A 22879-nucleotide genomic window follows, 5' to 3' on the forward strand; every position below is an offset into this window, starting at 1 on the left:
CACAGTCTCCAGGCACTGCTCTAGCCTAATCGCAAATGTCCCACTGTAAGGGGCTGGAAATGAAGTGAGTCGCTCAGCTAAACTCCACAGTGAGACTCATTCAAAGTCGATGCAAGAGATTATAACTGTATTTCACTCACCGCCTCATAATGACTCTCTCCCCCCTGCCACAGTCCCACTTGAGAGTCATAACCTCAACATGTTTCCCAGCTCTGAGTTCCTACAACTTGAAAACATCCATTAAACATCAGCTCTGGTTAATGGATGCAGCGCTGCTGTGTGTGTGTGTGTGTGTGTGTGTGTGTGTTTGCATGCACCCAGTGGTATTGAAGAACATGCACTTCCTTAAACATGTTTTAGTCCTAGAAGGGGGAATTAACTTAGAAAATGTGTTTGCATATTTGCAAATTCAATTTAAAAGAGTCATAATCCACACTTCTGTATCATTTTATATTTTCCCCCGGAGTTCATTGCACATGGCTGTGGCAACCATCTTTAAAGGGATAGTTCACCTTCAGTTTATTAACCAAATTCAATTCCATAGTATGAAAAAACACAAAATACAGAAGGAATGCTATTAATTAAATTCAATGTAATTTAACTGGGCGGTCATATGTTAATTATGCCACCTATTTTGTAACTTCAAAGTTTTCAAAACCTCTTTCTGGTCTGGGTAGGGAGCTTTGAGTTCTGAAAAGTATGTCTACACACATAGTACAAACTTTTTATATGAAAAGAAAATGGAAAGTGCTGTTTTTCCATGATACATTGATTTTAATGTGGTTGCATCAGTCGTGTGATGAAGGCAATGACAAGAACTGTATGTGACATTTCACGGACCCAAATGAAACAGCTTTTTAATGAACACAGAGGCCTGGGAAACTGCACCCCATTTATGAATGTGACAAAAAACCATCAAAGAGAAGCTGTCTGTGCATGCTCCAACTAAAACAGCCTTCCCCCAAACAGATATTATAAACAAGCTGGCATTTACAGTCTGACACCTTGCCAGGTTTCTCTCGCTCTCTCTCTCTTCTCAGCAGCACACACATATGCTCTCCGAGCCACACGCCACCGTTTGAAGTGCTGAACCTAATCCATCCATAATCCCTCACACAGAAAAAGCTAATCAAAGCAAAAACTATGGAGAAACACCCATGTTGCAGAAGGGATGAAAACCTGAGATCCATTTAAAGAAATAGTTCATCCAAAAAAGAAAATTTGCTGAAAATGGAATCATCCTCAAGGCAAAACAAGATGTGGATGAGTTTGTTTCTTCTTGATATTGCTTACTCCAGTTAAAAAAGTTGTTTTGTCTAAATCAGGTGAGAAATATGCACAAATCAAGCTCCGTTTGCAAGAACTTTACAAAAACTGTTCTAAACAAATATGTTGGTGGATTTTGATATGAGAGGACAAGAGGGGACTTTTTCAATGGATGAAGTGTTATTATGGATTATGGATGATGTTTAAAGATACAACACCTTGATGGATTTGTTTCTTACAAACACACAGCTTTTCACTTCAGAAGATGTAAATCGATGGACTGGAGTGGTGTGGATAATTGTGATGTTTTTATCAGCTGTTTGAACTCTTATTCTGACGGCACCCATTCACTGCAGAGGATCCACTGGTGAGCAAGTGATGCACTGCTAAATTTCTCCAAATCTGTTCTGATGAAGAAATAAACTCATCTACATTTTGGATGGCCTGAAATTGAGTAACTTTTCAGCAAATGTTCATTTTTAGGTGTGGAACACCGTTTCGACCTCACCTCTGTAACCAGCGTCCTCTGGTGATGCTGAAAAGCATTATGGACAAAACGCTGTTCAGACGCTGACATTTCTGTATGTTTAATCCTGTTTAATGAGGCTAAATTTAGCCAGTGTGTTCCACTGTGAAGGTGACTAGTCCCCACAGGAGGTTTTTAAAACATGCGAGGGGACCGAATGCATGTCATTTATGGCTTATAGGCTGATGTTCATATTAGGATTCCATCTTTAAAGTGAGGAAAAAATATTTCTTGCCTATAACAAGTACCATTGATTTTTACAGCTGCCATGCCAACGGCCCATTCAGAGTGTGCGGAAAATACACTTTTAATTATGACAATGGTAGGTGGAAGTGACTTCGCAACACTTCATAAATATTGGCTGCACACAGTACAATAAGTATTTCCCACCGTAAATGCAGAAAATAAACAGGAAGTACAAGGTGCTAAATGCTTTTGATATTCTGAAGTTTCACACAGCTTTCACAGTTTGCAAGGAGAATAAGGAGGAAGCAGATGGTGAATTGCATTTAGCAGTCACCTCCCACCTGCTTTTACTGGCACCTGTGTGTTTACTGCACTGACGTAATGAGGTTTATCTGTTCATTCATCTATCCATTCATCAATTCATCATTCCCTCTGTCATCCACCATCTATTCCATCAGTCTGAATATACTTTCATCAATCTGTTCATTCAAAACTATCTATCTACCTATACATAAAACATACAAACAGTGCTGGGCAGATTGCTTACAACTTTTCAAAATTGTAGTTAGTAGATTACACATTTTAAGTAATGAATTTAGACTTATGAACTTAGACTTGATTACTTTTAGATTACTTGTTTATTACATTTGAACGGGGAATTCAGCATCACAAAGCAGAAATCAGTGTAGTTAGACTATCTATGAATTTCCCCTGTGGGATCAATAAACTTCATCCATTAATCTTGCATAAAGGCTGTATTCATCTAGACTTAGTTAAAGCAGTCAGATAAACATGTCTATTTACAGAAGAGTGAAAAGTTCTTAAAGACGTCTGTTTCATGAAAAACATTCCCCGCTCTGACTGTCAGGGGTGTAATACGCTTTAATCTGATAGAAAGATAAACATTCAGTCTTTCGTTAAAAAAAAAAAAAACAACAAAAACATTTGGCAAGAAAACAAAAAAACGAATTAACTTCTCTGATTGCTTCTTCAGAGACGTAAACCACAGACAGAGTGACATTCAAAGGACCTGTCAGGATCCGGAGATGAAGGAAAGCTAGAAGGAGCTGAGATCATCGACACACATGGAGAGCGAATGCCAGGATAACTGAGACTGACTGCAGTCTTATCACAGCCAGACACCACTGTAAACAAATCCATCATATCCTGTTTAAGAAGAGTGCGAGCTGTAATACAGCATTATGGATGATGGGAACAATCTGTAGTAGATCCACACTCTGACATTTTCCCTGCATAATGTTCTTCATGAACTGAAAGTTTCAAACTCATTTGTCTTTGAGCTGGATTTTAAAGAGGTCACTTCATGGAAAACACAACTTTTCTTGCTCTTTTGATGTAAGAGTTCGATAAATGCAAACAAACTATAAATGAAGCATGGAAAAATCTAGCTACACTATACTGGATTGATGCAAAGAAGACAAAGAAGTATAGAAAATAAATGTGACCAATACACTAATAAATTCATTAATTAAAGATTTATGAATGTAAATAATTAATAGTTACTTTTAACTTTATATAATATAAATAAAATGTATTAAAAAATTTGTATAAATGAAATAAAATAAATTTGTTTAAAATAAAGAACAAAAGAAAGAATCAATGTCATGTAACCATTAACTGACATCAGTGAACCGTGAACCTGTGCATTGTTAAATTATTGAAAAATCAGGGGGATTTTAAGTAAATATTTTAGGCCAAAGGGATTTGGCTGGCAAAGTCCACAAAAAGCACATTTATGTACACTTTTAAATAAATAACTTTTAAAAAATATTTTAAATTGCAATAACATTGCCCAGCATAAATGGTTACTGGTTACTATATTTTGAATAAATAAATACTGTAAATAAATTCATCCTGAATGAGCAATACAAAAACGTGTAAAAATAAATAAATACACAAATAAATACATGTTCCCTTTTAAAAGGGTATTTATTTATATTTTTAGGGGCAGACCATGTTTCTGAACATTGGATTGACATTTGTCAATATGGGTGGTCTGGTCATGTGTTGATGGTATCATATTTTCCAGCTGTTTAGTTTGAAAAAATGTGACTGGGTTTTAATAAATCTAATACCCAGTCATGGTGTAAAAAAAAAAAAAAAAAAAAAAAAAAAGAAGAATTCATTAATGTAAACAACATTCTGCAGGAAAAATCACAATGGCACTTTAACAAAATTGAACAACAGTCCAAAAACTCACAAAGCCACTCATTTTTAACAGCAACACTAGCTTACAATCAAATTGAGTAATAAAACACATTAAACAGGCAATAATGTGTTTGCATGTTTTGTTCCCACTCTCTTAGTGAGTAAAAATGATTGATAATTTTCTCAAATGCATTTATGGACTCCCATGTGAAAGGAAAATCTGCTAAATTCCGGAGGTGAAAACAGAGGACGTATTTGTCATTTCACCGCAAACAGTGGCGTCTGAAATGCTCCATTTACAGCACAAATCAACAGCAGCAGTCTCAGCATCCATTTAAAGGTTAAAAAGAAGCAAAGCCAAAGAACAGGAAAGAGAGAGAGAGAATTATGTCTGGGCCGGGGAAACTTCGTGAGGTCAGCAGTGCTGAAAACGGGAGTGTTATCAACAAATGACCACTGCTGCTCTTTGCAAAGGGCTGAAAGATAGAGGCTGAGGTTAAGCTATGGCTCGCTGGCACACACAGACATGCTGGGGGAAAGCCTGACTCCTAACAGATTCCTGATATACAGTATATGCACGAGCGCTGGACCTTTCTAAAGAGGGTTTTGAACAAGAGGTGGGTCTCAGTTCGCTCCCTAGTTTAGTAGTAAATACGCAGGGAGTCTTTTTTTTAGGACTGTCCCATTGTTAAAATCCTTTGAATGTACTGAAAAACACAAAAAAATAACCACAACATGCCATAAGAAAGCAAGCATTGGCTGCTCACTGCATTCGCTCAGTGGAAATGTTTCCTCTGCAGTCTGTGAACTGATTTTTGTTGTATTTTTATTTATGTAAAAAGTTTTTCCCATTTATTGTTGATTAAAATGATACTTTGCCACAAAAAAAAGATATTTGAAATTGTTTTGTTACAAAGCATAATAACTGTATTCAACAATAAAATAAGAAAAGCATTTTACATATGCTTTAAGTTTTTAAACATTTACGTTTTTGTTTTGTTTGTTTTTAAAAGTTTTACATTTATAAATAAAAATAGAATTCACTTAAACTTTTATAAACTTTTCAAGAACAATTCCTGTGTCGTTTAAAAAACATTTTGATTTTATTTTATATTTACAAATGCAAATTTTTAATGTATAACTCCTAAGCTATTTACATAAAATATTTTAAATATTTTCTCATATTTTCAATTATTTTGCATGTTTATTGTACATATTCCTTAAATATAAAATATTTTAAATCTGCATATATATAAATAAAAAAAATAAAAAAACTACCCAACAAAACATTTAGAGTCAGTGAATACAATACAAGAAATTATTTAACCTATATTTATATACTGCATGTACATTTTAATTTACAATTTTTAACTTTTGCGATTTTTAATAGGTTTTTTTTTTTTTTTTTTGATAAACTTTTATAGTTATTATAGTTAACTAAAACTAAAACTATTTCAAAAAATCCTTTCATTACTTGGAAAAAACACACTTTAATTAAAATAAAATAAGAATTTTTAAAAAAAGAATAATTACTTCTTTTATTTCAACTTGTTGCCACGTAAACATTTCTCATTTTCATTTAGTATAAGTTGACATACTAAAATAACTAAAACTGGAAAAAAATAAAAATAAAAATGAAATATATATATATATATATATATATATATATATATATATATATATATATATATATATATATATATATATATATAAATATACTAATAAATATAACTAATAAAATTACAAATACACATAACCAAATTACTAAGACATAAACTAAAATGAATATATATATATATATATATATATATATATATATATATATATATATATATTATAAACAATTTTTGAAAATATTAATAAAAACTATAATAGGACCCTGATGTTAAATAACACTGCTAATGCAAGATATTCTTTCCATTAATACAAAAAAGTAATCAAAAATGGGTCACAAGCACATTTCAGAATGGCATTGTATTTTTACCAGCTACAACGAAGCTACACGATGCACAAAACAAATGATACTAGCAGTTGCATGACCTTGTAGAAGTGTTATGAAGTACACCAGTGTTTGTACACCAGTGTCTAAATTTGTACTGATTCCCAACATAAAGAATGAAGCAATGTAATGAGACACAGCCTACACCTCATCAGTCGTCAAAAAGACAGGACAGGAAATTCAAATCAGAGGTTAATGTGTAGATGTCAGCTTATGCAATTCTCCAAGACCCCCCGGCTTCAATGGGCCAACATTAGCATAGACCGCAGGGCTCGGGGGGGTGGGGGGTGGAGACTGATGACCAGAGTAGATGCGGTTTCAAACCCCAGGAGACTTGCCATCGGCAAAATGAATTGGTAACCAGAACGGAGGCTGAATCAATGCAGCAGGCACCAGCATTAGAGCTTCAAACACACACTGAGAGTGTGAGAGAGACTTGATTAAATGGTCTGATTACAAACCACTTGCACATTAAAACACATCAGACCGATTAAAATGATTAATGAGTCCATACCAAACACGTTACCAGCCAATCAAATGGCAGCTTGGGTGGAGGAGGTTATGGGAATATTAAATTTTCTGAAGAGTGAAAGTCAATGACATGATTCTAGGGTGTTACTATGTTGTTGCTAAGTTGTTTTCAGTGCTTTTGTTGCATTGCTGTGAGGTTGTTGGGTAGTTTATTACTGGTTTAATTCAATTTTAAGTAACTGATACTATATACCGCTATATACTATTAAAGGAATAGTTCAACCAAAAATTTTAATTTGTTGAATGTTCTCACCCTCAAACCATCCAAAATGTAGATGAGTTTGTTTCTTCATCTAAACAGATTTGGTTAAATTTAGCATTGCATCACTTGTTCACCAATGGATCCTCTGCAGTGAATGGGTGCCGTCAGAATGAGAGTCCAAACAGCTGATGAAAACATTACAATAATCCACAAGTAATCCACACCACTCTAATCCAGTCCATCGATTAATGTCTTGTATCCTACAAATGTGAATACTTGTAGGAAATAAATCCATCAAGACGTTTTTAACTTTACACAGTTTCTGGAAAAAAAGTATCGAGAGGTGGGTAGTGAATGGAACCAGATTGCACAAAAATCCCAATTCAATCCTATAAATGGCTTTTCTTTAAATGAATTTGGTTCAAATGAAATGAATGGGTCTGTATGGGGTCTTTCACTTTCAATTATGGAGGTCTGATATTCACTGACTCTTGAGAGATATGAGTTTGATTGCTGCAAAATTATCTAGCAGTCCCGAGGTTAAGTCTATCTCCTCTGTGAATTTCAGATGAATATGGACAATTGCTTAAAATGAGCAGATAAAAAAAAAAATCTTGCACAGTATATGACAGTGCTTCAACTTTTGTCATCTGCTCTGCGGGATTTAAAGTGAAAATGAAAAGCCATATGCTACCTATTTTAATTATAAAATATGATGCAGAGGGACTTTATTATCTGTAGGAATACTGGATATCAGAGCAAACCAACAAAAAATTATCATTTTAATATATAATATATATTAATATATTATATTATATTATATTAATTTAATATATGTGTGTGTGTGTGCGTGTATATATATATATATATATATATATATATATATATATATATATATATATATATATATATATATATATATATATATATATATATATATATATATGTATATATATATATATATATATATATATATATATATATATATATATATACATTTTTTCTGAACAAACACAGATCACAGTTCCAGAAAAATATTAAGGAGCAAAATTGTTTTCAACATGGATAATAATAAGAAATGTTTCTATTAGAATGTTTTCATTAGAATGTCACAAACTGTTAAAAACAGTACTATATATATATATATATATATATATATATATATATATATATATATATATATATATATATATATATAATATATATAATGATATAATGTTTTTGCCTTTTAACGTTAACTTTACTAATAAAATGACCAAAGGTAAATTAAAAAAAAAAAATTTACCAAATGACCCCTTTTAAATATCAAATAGTCATTTATGTATATGCTCTGATGCCAGTTGTTTACAGGAGACAGGATGTTATGGATGCTTCTGTTTTGTTCTACAGTGTTGGTTTTGCCATTTAAACTGAGAATGAATTGCAGGCAGTTCGTTTGCAGAGTTGACTGCTCTTGAGAGATTTCCCATCATGCACCACAGGCAGAAATGAAGAGAATAAAGCAACACTAAATGCCCAAGAAAAAAAAAGAGCAAAAGAGAACAAAAAGACAGTGTGCGAGAGAAAGTTAGACAGTCAAAAGAAATTCCTTAGAAACAGAAATAAATAAATAAAAATTATTAATAAAAATACATGTAAAATATATTAATAAAAACTGACATAGGTATACACATTTTTTTACAACTAAAAGCTGATATGTACTAGAAATTCCTTAGAAACAGAAAATATTTATGTATTTATTATAAATAAAAAACATTAATAAAAATGTATATGTATGTAAGTTTTACATAAAAAATTGATATGTACTAAAAAAAGTATCTCTATCTATCTATCTATCTATCTATCTATCTATCTATCTATCTATCTATCTATCTATCTATCTATCTATCTATCTATCTATCTATCTATCTATCTATCAGGTTCGTTTGCAGAGTTGACTGCTCTTGACAGATTTCCCATCATGCACCACAGTCAGAAATAAAAAGAATAAAGCAACACTAAATGCCCAAGAAAAAAAAAGAGCAAAAGAGAACAAAAAGACTGTGCGCGAGAGAAAGGTAGACAGTTAATTTAGCAATCATCCTTTCCAAAATCCTGTCCTTATGTTCCTCGCCACTTAAATAACATCACACACTTCTGAAAGTCTTAATTCCTCTCACTTCCTTTTTTCTTCCCCATTGGGGGGTTACGAAGCTAAACGCTCCTGCGACATCTGACAATGAAAAAAATATGAATTTCAAGACATTTCTTTTCAAAAGCCCATTCAGCTGACTCTCATTAATCAAGTTATGGCTTCAGAACTGACACTGGAATCAAAGCGGCCCGAGTTAGTTTTCGGTTCTTTCTTTTCCTCTGCCATGTGTGCTCTGAAGAATAACCTCCCACCGCCAGCATGTCTGGTGTCTAGGGGAGCAGGTCAGGGGATTGATGCCCCTCTCCAGCCGAGCTTGTGTGATCTACTTCTTCGCAGATAGTGCCACATTGCAGGCGCTTTTCAAACGGGCATTACCCGCTTTCTAAAAGCTGTACAATAGCATGGTGGGACATCCAGCATTCCGCATGTGCATGTCATAACTGGGTGATGCATCTCCTCTCAGCATGCATTAACAGATCACGAGCGACTGCAGGGAAAACAACTCCAAATGTTTATAATGCTTATGACAAAAACGTTCCATTATACCAATCATGTTCCATGTTTAATATTAAAACATCACATTATAGGATACTATGATTGAACACTGTCCCAGTCTCACATTTAAACATTTTGATGGTCCATAAGAAATAAAAGTCATAAATTGCATTTCATAGACAGAAATCAGAGTAAACAGAGCAAATGGCGACTTCTGCCAAAGTCTTCAGCATCTCAGATTTTTTTTCACTTGAGAAAAAGGACCCATTAATCTCACATGTCTCCTCTAGAGTTTCAAAAGAAATTCCTTAGAAACAGAAATAAATAAATAAAAATTATTAATAAAAATACATGTAAAATATATTAATAAAAACTGACATAGGTATACACATTTTTTTTTTTACATCTAAAAGCTGATATGTACTAGAAATTCCTTAGAAACAGAAAATATTTATGTATTTATTATAAATAAAAAACATTAATAAAAATGTATATATATATGTAAGTTTTACATAAAAAATTGATATGTACTAAAAAAAGTATCTATCTATCTATCTATCTATCTATCTATCTATCGTTCTGTTTTTGTGATAAATGTCTGGACCCTCTTGAAAATAAGCATTTTATATATATTGTTTTTATACCTAAAATTCACAAATTTCTTAAATAAATATTTGTTTTCTTAGTCTATTTATTTCCATTTTGGATGCCTTGTTTTTGTCCCATTCCATCTATCCACAGTTAGCACCACCATAAACAAACTCCCTGCCAGGCATTTCAATAAAATGTATGCAAATTTCATTATGTATAATATACACTATGAAATCATTCCATTTCACTTTTTAGCAGTGAAATCCATTTAGAAATGCCACACACACAGTATGAACAGTCCTATATAAACAGCCAAGAAATGTCCTGATAGGTGAAACCCCCAAAAAACAATTTGAAACCTGCAGTTTTGGACACGCCGATGTCAACAGAGCCATGCTGGGAAGTCGGGAGAAGGAGTAATATTCCGTTTCGCATCAGTGCAAGCACTCGGTTACTTTTAACAGCATTTTATTTGTTTCCCCAATGCCCGCCAGCCACATGAATTTATATTCCAATAAGAGGGAGGTGAGAGTTACACAGGCTGTTATGGTCTCCTCGTTCACCCCAAAACATTATGAGAGAGCTGCAAAACCCGCACTGGTCAGAATGTAATGTTCCTAAATGACAGTTCATAATGCTAAGATGTGCTAAATGTAGATTATTATGGGTTCTGGAAATAAACAATGAAAAACTTAGACCTACAGGGTGACATTACAGTGAAGGTTATCTAAAGTACAAATAAAGAGTTTGTGAGAGTTTTGGTTGGCTAAATCTGGAACATTGTGTGTTTAACCGCTGATGAAATTTAGGAGCTAATTGGTGGCTAACTGCTTTTAAATGAGCCCCTTATGACCAGTTGCGTCTATTTGATTTCACAGACCTGCACGCACTCTTTTATGTGGTGGGGCTTTATGGGAATACACATCGCTCACAACATGATATGTTTCAAGAGCTTCCTCTCATCTCCCTGTGTTAATAGACTGTCATATATCACACACACACACACACACACACACATATATATATATATATATATATATATATATATATATATATATATATATATATATATATATATATAAACTTAATTCAAGATATATCAATATATGTTCTCAGAGAATGGTTTTCTTATGCCATTGGTAAATAGTAAATGTAGTAAAATATTCTTAAATCAATGAAGTAATAAAATACATTTGCTTTAAGATTTACTACTGTTTTTTATTTTTTAAGAAACTGATTCTTATATTTAGAAAGAGATAATAAATGTATCAAAAGAATCAGTAAAGACGTATGTAATGTTTCAAATGATTTTATTTCAAACAAATGCTGTTCTTTTGAACTTTCTCTTCATCAAGGGATCCTGAAAAAAAAAAATATTAGGCAGCATAACTCTTTTCAATATTGATAATAAATGTTTCTTGAGCAGCAAATCAGCATATTAGAATAATTTCTGAAGGATCATGTGACACTGAAGACTGGAGTAATGATGCTGGAAATTCAGCTTTGCCATTGCAGAAATAAATTACATTTTTTAAATATATTACAATAGAAAACAATTATTTTAAATTGTAATAATATTCCACAATATTACTGTTTTCAAATGATCAAATAAATGCAGCCTTGGTGAGAAAAAGAGACTTACCAACCAAGTTTTGAACATTAGTTTATTCTTTTTCCTACAGTCGTGGCCAAAAGTTTTGAGAATTACATAAATATTGGAAATTGGAAAAGTTGCTGCTTAAGTTTTTATAATAGCAATTTGCATATACTCCAGAATGTTATGAAGAGTGGTCAGATGAATTACATAGTCCTTCTTTGCCATGAAAATTAACTTAATCCCAAAAAAACCTTTCCACTGCATTTCATTGCTGTCATTAAAGGACCTGCTGAGATCATTTCAGTAATCATCTTGTTAACTCAGGTGAGAATGTTGACGAGCACAAGGCTGGAGATCATTATGTCAGGCTGATTGGGTTAGAATGGCAGACTTGACATGTTAAAATGAGGGTGATGCTTGAAATCATTATTCTTCCATTGTTAACCATGGTGACCTGCAAAGAAATGTGTGCAGCCATCATTGCGTTGCATAAAAATGGCTTCACAGGCAAGGATATTGTAGCTACTAAGATAACACCTAAATCAACAATTTATAGGTTCATCAAGAACTTCAAGGAAAGAGGTTCAATTCTTGTAAAGAAGGCTTCAGGGCGTCCAAGAAAGTCCAGCAAGCGCCAGGATCACCTTCTAAAGAGGATTCAGCTGCGGGATCGGAGTGCCACCAGTGCAGAGCTTGCTCAGGAATGGCAGCAGGCAGGTGTGAGCGCATCTGCACGCACAGTGAGGCAAAGAAAAAAACATCAGGGACCGATTGATCTTCTGCAGAAAGTATAGTGAATGGACTGCTGAGGACTGGGGCAAAGTCATATTCTCAGATGAAGCCCCTTTCCGATTGTTTGGGGCATCTGGAAAAAGCCTTGTCCGGAGAAGAAAAGGTGAGCGCTACCATCAGTCCTGTGTCATGCCAACAGTAAAGCATCCTGACACCATTCATGTGTGGGGTTGCTTCTCACCCAAGGGAGTGGACTCACTCACAATTCTGCCCAAAAACACAGCCATGAATAAAGAATGGTACCAAAACACCCTCCAACAGCAACTTCTTCCAACAACAGTTTGGGTGAAGAACAATGCATTTTCCAGCACGATGGAGCACCGTGCCATAAGGCAAAAGTGATAACTAAGTGGCTCGGGGACCAGAATGTTGAAATTTTGGGTCCATGGCCTGGAAACTCTCCAGATCTTAATCCCATTGAGAACTTGTGGTCAATCCTCAAGAGGCGGGTGGACAAACAAAAACCCACTAATTCTGACAAACTCCAAGAAGTTATTATGAAAGAATGGGTTGCTGTCAGTCAGGATTTGGCCCAGAAGTTGATTGAGAGCATGCCCAGTCGAATTGCAGAGGTCCTGAAAAAGAAGGGCCAACACTGCAAATACTGACTCTTTGCATAAATGTCATGTAATTGTCGATAAAAGCCTTTGAAACGTACGAAGTGCTTGTAATTATATTTCAGTACATCACAGAAACAACTGAAACAAAGATCTAAAAGCAGTTTAGCAGCAAACTTTTTGAAAACTAATATTTACGTAATTCTCAAAACTTTTGGCCACGACTGTATATTTCTCACATTATTTTACACAGTTTTGCTAAAGTAAATGTATATGCTTTTTAAAGAGCTAGTTCACCCAAAAATAACAATTGTGTCATCATTTACTCCCCTTCATATAGTTCCAAAACTGAACATAATTCTTTTATGAACATAAAAGAAGATATTTTGAAAGATGTTCAATGTTCAGAAAGCTTTGGAAACCATTGACTTGCAATGTATGAACAAAAACACTTTACATTTGCATTTCATCTTAATTTACGTAGGCTAAATGATGACAGAATTCGAGGATCTTACTTTTACCACAAAACAAGACAAAATACTGAAAAAAAAAATGTTTTAGCAATGACTACATCAGTTACCAAACCAGCAATAATTACCTATCTTGTACCAGAAACCATATAAAACCATCAACTATCAAACTTAATTATCCAATAACGTTTACAGCAGATCCAAAGATGTGTCTGTGGAGCTTGTTAGCTCACATTCAGCTCATTGTTAGCGCCACAGATGACTCAAGGTGACCCATGTGAACTTTCAAATGGCACGTAGAGATAATTGAAGTCCTCTCAACTGTGCTGGCGAGTTGGATACTGTTTTAAGAACATCAATTGGATGTGAAGCGCCTCACTGGACACAAGCGTACATGTACTGTGAGTTTTGAAGAAAACTACAAAGCTGTGCAACAAGGGACATTTTACTTGCCTAAATTCTTGTCAGGGAAAATATCGCTGCCTTGCAGTTAACCAACTGCCATATTTCAAGGAAGTAGAGAGAAAAATGAAGTCTTTGAGGATCAATAAACTGTCAGATGAATTTTCTCTAAATGTGTCGGATGCTCTCCCATAATTCTGTATCTCTAACTGTGACTCTAGTCTGTCAATAATGATTTAATATCAGTCCATTCTTGGCCAAAACAAATTGGATTCGAAAGCAAAAGTTTCTAAAATATAACTAGCGTAGAACAGAAAACAGTTAAAAATACTGAAATGTTCAGAGGAAGAAAGCTATGAACTGAAATAAAAAAGAAAAACGTCTTTAATATTGCTACTACTTCTGCTAGACAGCTATGAGATTAAATGGAGAGCAATTTGAGAAGTTTTCAGAAGGAGGAATCTATTCACATATGGCATCTCTTTAATATCTTATTTGCTTCTCCAGGAAAGTATTGAGAATATGTCTCTATCTGTGCCTCTGTGCCTTTTATTTCTTCTGTGTAATACATTTTGATGTTTGCGTCACATAAACTCCATATGCATGGGTTTTCTGACACGTAAACTTGCTCGGTAGCTCACCTGGTATGCATTGCACTTGTGAGTCCCACGAAAGACAAGTCACAAAAAGGGCTGAAAAAGCAACCTAAAATGACATGGCTGCTTCAACAAATGTATTTTAACTCAAGTTTGTTTTTGTTAACACTATTGGTTAGGTTTAGGGTAGGGTTTAGTGTAGGTGATACATTATTTTCAAATGCATGAAGCATTAAACATTTAGAGACCAGACATTTAATTTCCGAACTGCCATCATACATACAACAAACAACATAATAAAACATTGCGAGATTCGTGTTTACCTGTTTCAGATAAAACATGCTTTTAAGGCCGCTCACAGAACATTTCACTTTGAAAGTGATGTGAAATGTGCATTATTTATTTATTTATTTATTTTAATACCATGTCAGCAGCAAGGCTATCTTCATGGTAAGAAGATAATTATATACAAAAACTGATACATCAGTTAAACATTGTAAAAACATAGAAAACCTTGTCTATTTACTTAAAAAACTGTGCAGTCCAGTAAAATGTTTAACAATTTGACAAGAAAGGTATTATGTTGGTTCTTTACCTTTCAATAAATAACATAGATTTATAAAAATTCATAAAAATTCTATACACATTCATAAAAGTATATACACTGTAAAAAAAAAAGATTTTTCATTATAAGTTATGTTATAAATAATACAAAGATTATTGAAGTTTGTTTTATAAGAAAAAAAAATACTATTTCACTCATTCTACTTCAAAATGTTTAATTTAATGCATTACTTATTTATTATTTTTTTTTTGTAATTAATTGTAAAATTAATATGAATATTATTTCTACACAATTTTTTTTCAGTCTAATTTTGCAGAAAAGTAGCCACAGGCATGTTTTTTTTTTCTCCCAGTAGGAAAAATAATATAGGATTGGACAGTTTTAAAAGAGATCATTAACCAATAAAAACATCAAATTCATCAAACATCTTCTAAAATGAAATGATCTGAGCTATAACATCTCGATGAATATTATGAATATACTTCTTTCACAAAGCTATTGAAACCTAAACGACCTAAAAAACCTAAAAGTCTCCTGGGCGATGCAAGAGCAATGTCTAAGCAATAAAAATACATCCTCCGGCTGAGTTACACACACAAACACAGATGCACACACATCCGAATAACACCTTGAGCTCTAAATCTTCCCTTATTGTTGAAAGACGAGAGCAATCCTTCGGTCCGTGGACCACGAAAGGGAACAAGGCCGGTCGTCATGCGCAACAAGTTGCAGACAACAGCGAGACGTCACCCTTGGTCACTCGAGCTTACGGTGCATGAGCAGGAGGAGGTCTTCCTCAGCACTGTCGCACCCTAGTGATGGGTGCTCAGCCCCTGGGAGAGACAGGAAGGGAGGACTATGTGTATTAACCCGAACAGACACCTGCTATTTTTGTGCAGCACCTGCCTGGCTGGCCTGCTGCGCTGCTGACTGTGTGCACTGCAGAGATAACAGGGAGCCTATTCACAGCTAGTCATTCGGAGAGAGTCAAGCCCTGTCTCACTTTCTATGTGTGTGTTTGTGTGTGTCTTACTCTCTCACACACATCGAGACCAGCACTGTTGCTCTGTTTACCCTCCATTTCTGTCCAACAAACACACAGACACTGACACAACTCTTATACAAATGCACTATCAATCCTTCTCAAGCAATTCTGGCTCAATCCATGTACCTTTACATCTTTTTTTGCACACACACACACACACACACACACACACACACACACACATTCAGTCTGTTTGCTGCAGACTGCGGCCAGCTGATCTTGGAAAAGGAAGCATTTTTTGTGAAAATTTTGTTATCCTTTTCAGTTTTGTGAATAAAAATCACTCTAACAAAGCATCTCGCAATCAGCAAGCAACAAACGCATAATTGGATTCACAATTATATACAGACCACATCCAACTTCTCTCTGGGGTTTATTCTTCACTTTATTTCTCTCTACAGACTCTTTTCACAGGCTGTGATGGCTCATTTCCACAGTTATACACATTGTAAATCTAGATATTTTAATTTAAAAAGAAATTAATGTACATTTATAACAGTACCTTGGCATTAAATTACAGTAAACTAGTTAATGCTACTGCATGGTTGAGCAAGAGACAGTAAATTTTATCCTCTCTTCTGACCAATGTAATCAATCTCTTGTTTTTTTCCTCTTTTGAAAAGTCCTAGAAATACTATAGTGGATGTTTTTGTTGCTGTTGGGGCAAATGGGAATGCAAAAATTATATCTGTTGCAGTTTCCGCTCACCACTATAGCTTTATTTAGCTTATTGAGAAGACGTTTGCTATTACTTTTCTATGTGAACAGAGTTACAATTTTTGCTTGTTGAATGACAAAAGATGATCACAGAGGCCCTTTCCTATCAATCACACAGAACTGCAAGGCAATTTGCTAAAAACTACTCTTAAGATTTTAAGTGCATAGCAACACCTTGGCAACCACCCAGAGTTTTGCACAGACGAGCAACAAAATGCATAAAATTGTTGTAATTTACTGTGCACTGTATTCAAACACATGCAGCTAGTGTATGTTTCCACTGTTATCTGTAGATTTCTGTCTAACTAAATATTCTGTTCTTCCCTGCACGTCTCCAGACTGTCCTTACACATGATTTATTTTTCAAAGTCCTGGAACCTGTGGGTAAAAATAAATAAATAATATAAAAAAATTATCCAGTGCCTAAGAGGGCAAAGACAGCATGTCAGCAAAAAGAAAAACAAGGGGCAGTTACAGGCCAGCTAGTTTTTACAACATCTTGATGTAGGACAATTCTGTCTTTCTCAGGAAGATACTGCCTCATGGAGAGATGTGTTGGTTTTCTTTTAGGTCCTGCTTGTCATTTCAGCCATTACGAGCATATTGCATATAGCTGTTTTAGTCCTTTTTGTAGTACTAAATAATAATGTATAATGTATTAATTTATTAATATATATATATATATATATATATATATATATATATATATATAATTTTTTATATAAAAACTATACTATAGAACTATACTATTGCTCATTGTTTATACAAAATACATAGACAAAATACATAAGCGTTCATTTATAACTTGACATGTTAAATATGTGTTAATAAATATAGAAAATAACATTAAAAGTCTTGTTTAGTATCGTTAATTCATGATATCTAATCAACCTTTCAAGGGACCATGGATGAAAATTAGCCAATTTGGCTAAATCTATGTCACACTTTATATATTGTCATGTATTATTAATGTTGTGTTGTCATCGATAAAATAAAATAAAATAATATAAAATAAATAGTGCATTAATTAATTTTAGTGGACTGGAACTTTTTATTACCCCAAAAAACACACTGCAAATGGTGTTAACTTGACACAATTTGACATCATTTAAAAAATCCATTAAAAAATGGATTTTGAAAGCTTCTTTTATAAGTGTAGTCATATATTTTCAGTGTATACTATGGTATTACCTTATGACAGCCTCACCATTCAGTACCATGGTACCAGCATAAAAGCATTTTAAAGTTTGTTCCCATTAAGTTTACCTTACAAATGGCTGGTTTTCCTTGGAAACAAGGGAAGCAGTTCCTCTTAACTAAGCTTATAAATTATGCAAAACTACTAGAGCAACAAACCCAGGCAGACAATCATCATATGCAGAACGAAAAGCCAAATTTAGGTGGTGACTGCATTTCAGTCTTGCATGTATATCCCAAAGCACTTGGTGAACCGATCCCCTATCCTCCAAGCCAATATATGAAAGCTTTGTCTTCAGAAACACTGTTGACATGTGAAACGTGCTTTACATAAGCCTGGCACTGGAGAGGTTTATTTATTAGCAAGAGCCGCAGAATTATGAAGCATCAGCGGGCCTGGAGTGTGCATGCATTCACAACAATAGAACGATGAACCAATAAAAGCCACGACGCATCAGATCGCTCACCCCGCACTTGAGCGAATTACAAACTAAAAAATTTTGCAAGATATGGATCTTGCATGCATGACCTACGAGACATGCTCCTGAAAGCCAACAAGCCCTGAATGAGATTTTAAAAAAGCCCTAATAACAAGCTACACCTGGTTAAAATTCCAAAAGAGATGTGAACAGAATTCCATTATTATTTCAAAGCAATTCTAAAGGATTTTAATTCGAATTTTCTTGCAAAATAAAACATCACACAAACAAAAACTAGATCTTTCAGACCACCAATAGAATCAAAAAGAACTGTCCATGTGATTTCCTTTAACTGTCCAGCAGCAAAACATTATTTCAGTACAAGACATATAAAGCTCTGAAAAAGATTACACAATATCCAATAAGACTCTAAGAATCAAGAATCAAAACATTCTGGAAATCCTGTTGGATCCTGTTAGGATTGGTTTCAAATGACAATATTCCGATTCTAGGGTGAAGACCAATGCCTTCATAAGAAAAATCTAATTTTCTTTCACAAACTCTTACCTTCCATGTGATTTCCATTAACTGCCCTACAGCAAGGCATTATTCCATTACAATAAGTAGAGTGTTCATATACAACAGACGCGTTAAATCCCCAAAAATTCTGGAGGAATTTCAGTTTATCCAGTTGGATTTGATTCTTAAAGGATTCTTACTGGATCCAAATGTTAATGCTATATTTCATAGATATTCCTCCTGGATTTTATGAATAGGGTGGATGTATTGATGAACCTTCTTCAAGATCAAGTGTGCATCATGGTCAGATATTAACAAGGGCTCAAGACAAAAAAAATGCCTGTAAAAGTGACAAAGAGCTCCATATATTTATAGTCTGGGGCAAAAAAAAATAAAAAAATAAAAAAAACTTAATTCATAATTTAATAAATTATAATAATTTGTAGTTTGTTGATCATTCCTAATATTTAAGACCAATAATTATGGTTTTAGCGCCTTTGAAGAGCTAATATTAAATGTTTGTGATTAAATCCGCAAATAAAAACAAAATGCCCCTGAAAATCGTTTCCTTAATAATGACAATTAAAAAAGAGTTGATTTCTTATTCTATAAATCTATAACTAATATATGACTGACCGGCTCACCTGGTAAGTTGGATGTCGGTGCGTTTAAATCCTCAAGGTGATGCGTTCCTTCTTGGCGCAGGATGCGGGACAAAGCTGATAATTTTACCTGCCTCTCATCCAAAGCGATCACGCGCACCGGGGTGACATATCGGTCCGACACGGGCGTCTTTGAGCGGGTCCGGTGCGCACCGGGCGTTTATAGCGCAGTAGATCCGCTTTCTTCCACCCGCTCACACAGACACAATGTCCCTTTCGCGACGGAATCTGTCGGGATCCGGTCTGGTGTAATTCGGTGAGGATACAACGGGTAGGTGTGGTTGGGTGAACGGACGGAGACAGAAAACCGTGGCACGGGTCCAAAAGAGCAGTCCTGCGTTAAGACGCACAGCACAGTGTGTGTGTCAGCCCGCTGAAAGCTTTTCAAATGCAGATTCACGTGCATATGAAGATATCAATATCTGAGGGTCCTTAAATGGTTTCTGAGATGGTTAATAACGCCATACATCCTCCTGCAGTCTGGAGCAAAGCGTATTTCCAGCGGTTCCTTTGGCGATGCTCAGGGATCAGTCTGTGCTTTCTGCTGTCGTATAAACTGATATTTACATCCACCGGTGAGACGCGAGCGCTGCGTAAACACGAGCTTCTTCCGCGGGGTGACTGAGACTGAGGCACCTAACCATCCAAGAGGGGGGATGGATCTCTCTCTCTTTCCCTCACAAACACGCGCACATGCACACACACACATTCAGTTAGGCGACGTACAAACAGTCAGATAATTACATCTAATTAATATCTCAGTGGTTTCTTCTATAGAATGGAGAAAAAATAGAGGGAATAGTTTTTCCCCTGAGAAAAACACCCAATTAATTTCATGCGTCCTGAGATTCATTCGCGATCTCAACAATGTCTCAAACTGTACAGAAAACAATATTCAATACAATATACATCTCAATATGAACTGCCATATTTCTCATCAAATTGGTTCAAGACCAAATGATCAGTTCCCACATTAATTCCATGAATGTCTGGTTTGCGCCATATTTGATTTCAGGAGAAATATCTGAGACAAAGTCAGTACTTGAATTAAGTGTAGCCTATTTCAAATCTTTATTAAGTCTTCTGAGATGTGAAAGATCAACCTCTAAGCAATATGATTTTTAATAGCTCGAGAGCACCCCCCTTAGATTTCTATTGCTATAAAATAAAGCTAAGTATGATTAAACGCTTTAGTTCTCATCCGTATAGTGATCTAAAGAAGATGCAATATTACATCAAGAACCTTAAGAATCCTACAGAGTGAAAAAAAAAAAGGTTTCTTGGAGGATTCCTGGCTGGTCTTAAGAGACGGTTTACCCCAAAATTTTAATTATCTCATCATTTACTCATCCTCATGTCATTCCAAACCTGCATGACTTATTTTCTTCTGTGGAACAAAAAAAAAAAAAAAAAAAAAAAAAAAAAAAAAAAAGTAGAAAAAGAAGAAGATGATGATGATATTGAGAAATGTCTTAGTCTTAGTAAATGTCAATTCTCCATGCAGTGGAAGTCAGTGGGAACTAATGTTGTGTTGGTTCACAATGTTTTTCTGCTTTTGTGCTCCACAGAAAAAAGAAGTGCAGTTTTACATACTTTAAAGGAAGAATCCTTACTACATAATCAAATATATTTTAAAACATTATGTATGTTATTGTCTATGAAGATGCCTAATGCACAGGGACTAAACATACTCCAGGACATGTGTCTGGGTAACTTTTATTATTTAATTTGGGTTTATTTAAAGCAAGAATCCCCACCACTGCGTGGACAACGCAGTGGTGGGGATTTTATAGATAATGCTTTGAAACATCTGTGTTTGGTTTTTGACTGCCGCACCTGCTGAAGCAACAAAAGACATCAACAGACTAACCAGTTAATAAACATAAAATACTCTGTCATTGTGATCTCACTTTAAACACAGGTCATGGTTCACCAATGACCTATTTACCTACAAATACATAATTTAACCAAGATTCCACCAACCTGTTTGGAATAGTTCACTGAAATCATTTTACGCTTACTTTTTTTTTACATTAAATATTTTTACACAAAACATTTTTTCACAAATTTCTTTCTGAATAAAAAGTTATATAAAAGAACAGCATTTATTTTAAATAAAAATATTTTGTAAGAATATGTCTATACCGTCTCTTTTGATCAATTTACTGCTTTCTTCCTGAATTAAAGTATTAATAGCACAGTAGTTTGTATCTTAAGGATAACTCCGATGTTACATATTGAAACAAAACTTACATAATATACTTAATATAATATAATAGCTTTACCTTTAATTTGTTGTTGATTTGCAATTCTTTCTATATTCATGATTTTAGGATGAACCTACAGTCAAAGAAGTTTTTTAAAAAGCATTAATAAAACTAGCAGTCCACAAAATGAACTGCATGCATAAATTATCCAAGCAGTGTAATTATATATTTCGGATCTGAAAACATAGAAAATGCATGTAAGCATCATTTCAACTCTTCAGGTGACTCAGCAGCATAGACGGTACTGCTTTACTCTTTCTGTCACACACGCAGAACAGATTTTCCAGATGGATTCTCGGCTGAATCACCGAGATGTGTGGGATTTTTGCTTCAGAGTCTGATATATACGCAAGTACGATGTGACTCATTAAAGTTTAAAATGCACTCAAAAGACTACAAACGCACTGAACCACAGGATCAAAAGCACATCCATGCATTTCTCAAGGGTTGTTCACATCAAATAGCAATGCTTAAATCAGACAAATTAGCAAATTAGTAACACTCAGTGCTTGTACCCCTTAAATAAATAAGAAAAAGGTGTTCCAATTGTAGAAAAAGAGGGGGAAAAAAAGCCCTTTGCAAGTGTGCAATGCAAAGTTTTTTATGGCTTAAAAACAAGACTCTGAAAGCCCAGTTTCCCTGATATCCCCCAAAGAAACTGCGATCAAAGAGGAAAAAGAGAGAGGGGAACACTTTTTAGTAATATTCTTGTCAGGCAGGTTTTCATCACCCTTCCTTCTGTTGCTGAGGAGATGAGCATCAGGAAACCATTTTGGTAATATTTTTAGGCAAGTATTGAAACAGATGCTGCTTTGATATGGAACGGGGGAAAAGTATCCGATTCTAAAATTGCTCAAGAAAGTGTTTTTAGCACAGACCCTGCAAAATTGAAAAAACTATGTGTGAAAACTCTCAAAATGTGGCAAATCACCACGAAAGCCAGCAGGCCACACCACAACACTGTAGCAATTTATG

General features: G+C 34.5%; 1 protein-coding gene across 1 annotated transcript in view; it reads right to left on the bottom strand.

Annotated features, from left to right (window-relative positions):
• The window catches only part of LOC109089842 (semaphorin-6B-like), a 111874-nt gene extending 91562 nt beyond the window's left edge, over positions 1–20312 (bottom strand). The window contains exon 1 of the mRNA XM_042711907.1: positions 19620–20312. The gene's annotated coding sequence lies outside the window, so the exon portion shown is untranslated. The remainder of the gene's footprint in view (positions 1–19619) is intronic.
• Between the last annotated feature and the right edge of the window lie 2567 nt (positions 20313–22879).

This window comes from Cyprinus carpio, chromosome A2, assembly GCF_018340385.1.
Source record: "Cyprinus carpio isolate SPL01 chromosome A2, ASM1834038v1, whole genome shotgun sequence".
Classification (NCBI taxonomy): domain Eukaryota; kingdom Metazoa; phylum Chordata; class Actinopteri; order Cypriniformes; family Cyprinidae; genus Cyprinus; species Cyprinus carpio.